Genomic DNA, 6,000 nt, shown 5'->3' with positions numbered 1-6,000 from the left:
GGAAATTTCACGATTTTGAGGTCAAAATTGAAGGGGATAAAGAAAAAAATGGGGTATGGGGACGCAATAGGAGGTAGATCTACTTGCTAAATACCAGATCCATGGAATAAAATCAACAAAAACTCCCAATACACATCAAATCACAAAAAACTTGCTATGCCTCTTTTTGTGGGGAATTTTCGAAATTGGGCAAGAACAAGCAAAATTAGGCTAGAAAACGGTGGGGAGGACTCCAAATTCGTGATCAACGTGGCTCATTATACCATGGTGTTGTAGGGTGGAGACCCTAAGTGGAGATCTTTCACGAATTGGAGGGGGGTCCATGAAGAACACAAATAACAAGAGGGGAAATCACAAGAGGAAAACTCAAGAACAAGTCCAATCACACATCCACTAGACGAACAAACACATGAGATTCACAAGGTACAAGAACAATCAAAGGGAAATAAGATACATGGTAAAGTCCATCCCAAATCCTATGAAGGAGATAAGGTATTGAATCCCTAGGGATCTTCTCCAATGGAGGCCTTGAACTCCAATGGAGTCTTCTCTCTCTCAAGAGGAATCCCACAAGGGGAGATTTTGTTCGAAAAGGGGGGACTCCCCGGCCTCTGCATCAGAACGATGCATACGACCAACTTTATAAATAAGCAAATAGGTTTAACAAGGTCTTAAAGTCTGAAACAAAAGTAAAGGCAAGCTCGCAAAGAGCCAAAGGGCCAAAAACACAAAAGCCAAAAGGCCACAACCGGCTGGCATAAGAAAGATAGGAAAACTAATTGCCTATCCTATTACATGACTGCCATTCAAACTGGTTGAAGATATCCAGTGCTACCATCTCCCACCGGATAGATCCAGTAACCAAACGCTCCCTAGCCTCCGTCGGAGTGAGTAGCGACCACATACAGATCAGCGCTGTGGCTCGGAAGATAACCTGCAAAAAATGAATATTTGTTGTTCTGTTAAAACCAAATCATTTCTGTAGTTCCAAATTGCCCACAATAAAGCACATACTCCTATGCGAATGTGTCTACCTGTTTCAGACTCTATCCCATTAAGCCACGTTCCAAATAACGTGCTGACAGAATTCAGAGGAGTAATGTTAAAGGCTATGTGCACCGTCCTCCACAAAACTTTGGCCAACGGGCATTCAAAAAAAGGTGTTTGATAGTTTCATCCCGATCACAAAAACTACACCCAGTAGATCCTGTCCAGTTGCGCTTTGCCAAGTTATCCTTAGTTAATATGACTTGTTTATGTACAAACCACATAAACACTTTAATTTTCAAAGTAACTTTGACTTTCCAAACATATTTTGAACTAGGAATGGCGCTAGAATTGATAACATCGAGATACATTGATTTAACTGTGAACTCTCCAGACCTAGTGAGCTTCCAGCGCAACTGATCGGGCTGTTGAGATAGCTGAACCTCCATTAGTCTACTCACTAAATGAAGACACGCTTCCCAACGATTGCCGACAAGCGTCCTCCTAAAATGAATATTAAGGGGGATGGACTAAAGTATCATTTCAACATAAGCATCACGTCGTTGAACAATACTATAAAGGGACGGGTACTGAAGCGCGAGTGACGTCTCTCCTAGCCAGGTATCCTCCCAGAAACGTGTGGTAGTGTCATTACCGATTATAAACTTTGTCCTTTTGAAAAAGGCTGATTTGACTCTCATGAGCCCCTTCCAAAAAGGAGAGTCCATTGGTCTCACTATCACATGGGACAAAGTTTTGGACTGCAGATACTTACTACGGAGAATCTGCGCCCATGTGGCATCCATCTCAACAAATAACTTAGACAGCCACTTGCTGAGAAGACATATGTTCTTGACTTTAAGATTTTCAATGCCAAGACCCCCTTGGTATTTTGGTCGACAAATAATATCCCATTTGGCGAGTCTGTATTTTCTTTTTAGTTCATCGCTCTGCCAGAAAAATCAGGATCGATAGAAGTCCAGCCTTTTCCTAACTCCAACTGGGACTTCAAAGAAAGACAAGAGAAACATAGGCATACTCATGAGCACCGAATTAATAAGAATTAATCGACCTCCGTATGACATGAGCTTGCCCTTCCAGCAACTCAGTTTCTTCTCAAAGCGATCCTCGATGCACTTCCATTCTCTGTTTGTCAGCTTACGATGGTGAATGGGTATACCTAAGTACGTAAAAGTTAAAGTCCCAAATTCGCACCCAAACAATTGCCTATAAGCCTCTTGTTCCTCATTGGCTCTACCAAAACAGAATAATTTGCTTTTATGAAAGTTAATCTTTAACCCGGTCAATTGTTCAAATAAGCATAACACCAACTTCATATTTCTCGCTTTTGCTAAGTTGTGCTCCATAAAGATGATCGTATCATCAGCCTACTGTAGGATAGAGACACCTCCATCAACTAGATGAGGCACCAAGCCACCCACCTGACCAGCCTCCTTATCCCTTCCTATTAGAATTGCCAACATATCAACCACAATGTTAAACAAAATAGGAGACATCAGATCACCTTGTCTCAGGCCCTTATATGTCTGGAAATAATGACCTATGTCGTCATTCACTTTGATTCGAACACTCCCTTTTTGCGTGAAAGATTCTACCTGGCGTCGCCAGGCTTCATCAAAACCTTTCATACGTAAGGCCTGTTGAAGGAAAGGCCATTTGACTTTATCGTGCGCTTTCTCAAAATCCACCTTGAAAACAACTCCATCTAGTTTTTTCGTGTGAATCTCGTGGAGCGTTTCATGAAGGACCACAACCCCTTCTAGGATGTTTCTATCCGACATGAAAGCAGTTTGGGAATGCTGCACCACAGAATGCGCAATTTGCGTGAGCCTATTAGTCCCAACCTTGGTAAATTTTTTGAAACTAACATTAAGAAGACATATGGGCCTGAACTGCTCAATTCTCACTGCCTCTGTTTTCTTAGGAAGCAGGGTTATCGTTCCAAAATTCAGGTGAAATAACTGAAGCTGTCCCGAGAATAAATCATGGAACATCGGTAAGAAATCCCCCTTAATAATATGCCAGCATTTTTTATAGAACTCCACCGGAAATCCATCCGGTCCTAGAGCCTTATTGTTTTTCATCTGTGAAATGGCCTCAAACACCTCTTTCTCGGAAAAAGGGGCAGTCAAAATATCATTCTCACCAGCAGCAAGTTGAGGAACATACTCAATCCTAGACTCATCCAGAGATACACAATTATCCTCTGGAGGCCCAAACAACTGCTTGTAGTATTCAGTTATGTATAATTTTAGGTTTTCCTGTCCTAAAATCGTTCCTTCATCTTGTTCAAGCTGAAAGATCCTCTTCTTTCTGTGCTTGCCATTGGCGATCATGTGAAAGAATTGAATGTTCGCGTCCCCCTGGACAACTTTGCGAACCTTAGCCCGCAGCGCCCACTATAATTCCTCTTCACAGATACATGAGCTAAGGAGATACATGAGCTAAGCTCTGTCTAGATATATTCTTAGCTAAGTTTAAATGGAGGAGGAAGAGGAGTATATATAGGTCCAAGGCATGAAGGGGTAAGGAGGGATGAAATGGGGATTGGGCAAAGCCCGCAGCAACATACAGGGGGCCCAGTGCGCATGGGGTAAGTGGAGCCCGTGTGCATGGGGTCTCTAGCGACCTGACACGGTACCTGTGTCCACGGGCTTGTACCATGGGCACGGGGTCCAGGAGCCTGCGCGCACAGGGTGTCCTGAAGCTCACAACATGTCTTCTTCTCGTGGACACTCGCTGGTGCAGGTGGAACCTCGCCTTCTCCTTGATGGTTCCTTCTCCGTTTCCAGGCTTCTCTCGTCGATGGTGTAGGCGCTCGATTGTGGATGACCTCCTCCATAACACGTTCATCATTGGGCTCAAACCTATATCTGCACAAGGTAGGACGGTCAAGTAGTATACCATCCTCGAGGGAAATAAGAGGAAATGCATTAAGGATGGAATTCACCTTAGTATGATGGAAGTAGGAGTTGGGCGTGTCTCTTAGCAATGGAACTCTTGACATGGTGATGTCCGTAGGATGCTCCACATCAGCCTCTCATGGTTTCCTTTTTATAGGGAAGGCGCGGAGGCTGGCTCTTTTCCGTCCTACGTAGCTGCACTTTTCAGGTGCACTACCCCTGGCAGCCGTTTCGTTCCACCTCTCCCATGTTCCACATTTAATGCACATCGTGGGGGCTGGGTAAAAGAGAAGATTACAATAGTTGTTCCCTGCCACGAGTTCCTGTGCACTGTTTTGGCCTAGCCCAATGACGCCTCGCATGCATGTACGATCCATGCCCGGGGGCTCCTGTCGGTGTACTAAAAGAGGGGTCCTTTAGTACCCCAGACTTGTGCACAGGTAGTTGTAGCCCTCCGGATGGCAAGGGCTTGCCGGAGGATAGCTCAACCCAAGACTCACCACTTGGATACCAAGACCGTGAAGAAGACTTCTAGGCAAGTCATCAAGAAGTACTAAGTTAGTACTGAAGGACAAGACTTCAGTTGCCGGCAAGCTTCGCACCAGCAAGCCAAGACCTAGCAAGATCCTTGCCGGAAATCTCTCCCGCTCGCCCTTCGGCCACTCCACCTCATCGACCAACTGATGGCTTGTCAAGAGGAGGTGTCGAGCAGGAAGGCGGACCGAGGGGAGTCAATAGGACATGTGTCAGCACGTCAGATGTAGGTCAGACACCCATCTAATTGACGTGTCAAGAAGATAGACTCATCCACATCGATGACACAGAAGGAGAGACTCTTTTACCAAAGGATGGCCACTAGCTCATGGTGCATTAGATGCCCTTGTCTTGCTCCAGGAGGATTAGGTTGTATAGCATCGAGACTACTATTCACATACTTGTAATGACCATGTTGCCACTGTGGTGACCCCTTTTTCATCTATAACGCCCATGGCTACCTTGGCATGGGTCGACACCCTGCTCACACTTACATAGTAGTTGCACCTTGCTCACGCTTTTCCAGCAAGTTGCACTTGTAACTTGAGCCCCAAGTCAAGCCACACAAACACAGGAGTAGGGTTTTACAACTCCACGGTGGCCTGAACCTGAGAAATCCCCACGTGTGAACTGTTTGCTCTTTGTGCATTGTCAATAACCCTAACCAAACTGCAAAGGGATCCTCGTCGACCCCATAGATCGTCGTACTCCGGCACCCATACTGTCTAGGTTCATGGTAATGAGACTCCCATAATTTTCAACAGATGAGGTTCAAGTTGGATCACCAAGATGATGCAACCAGGCAAGCATGCACTCATGTTTTCAAGTCTGCTCTGCGTTAGTATTGGTATAACCCGAGGAAAACTCAGTTTGAAAGCAAGGCTAAAAGTGAACTTTCCCGAACATCTCCAGCGGAAAATATAACGAATGACGACTGGAGAGCCTTTGTTAAACACTAGTATGATCCAAAGTATCAAGTACGTTATATATGGGATCAATTCACGTGTTGAACTCTTATTTAGGCATGTGCCTTACAAATCTATCTTCTGATAGGTGAACTGTTCAAAGAACAAGGCCAGCCGTATGAAAGTGAAATTCCAACAGACGACATGATCTTGTTGCGCACTGCGAGGCTCTTGTAACTAGATGTTGTTTCACTCTTTTTGTTGTGCCATATTATTAGATCTATATTGACTTGTTCCAAATGCAGAGGAAAGCCCGCAAGAACCAAAAAGCACCTGAACCGAATGCGGTGGAAGTCTTCAAGGACTGTCACACCAGCAAGACGAAGAGCATGACTACAACAGTCAAAGATGTTGTTGTAAGTCCTTAATCCTCATGCCTTTGAACTACTAGTTACTCTGACTTATGCATTGAACTGCACGGTTTGCAACCAATGTTTATTACTCTTTTCAATTTTATACACAGTTGACTTAACTTATCATTGCACCTTACAAGGTTTAAAAGAGAGGATTGATGTTCCTTTGCTCTTGATCTGTAATCTAGTTCAGTGCTGAACTTGCCCACAAACGTTAAAATTGCCTGTTTGTCTGTT

The sequence above is a fragment of the Triticum dicoccoides genome, chromosome 2B (genome assembly GCF_002162155.2).
Source record: "Triticum dicoccoides isolate Atlit2015 ecotype Zavitan chromosome 2B, WEW_v2.0, whole genome shotgun sequence".
Classification (NCBI taxonomy): domain Eukaryota; kingdom Viridiplantae; phylum Streptophyta; class Magnoliopsida; order Poales; family Poaceae; genus Triticum; species Triticum dicoccoides.
The sequence above is the reverse complement of the archived record's forward strand: the minus strand, read 5'-3'. Positions refer to the sequence as shown.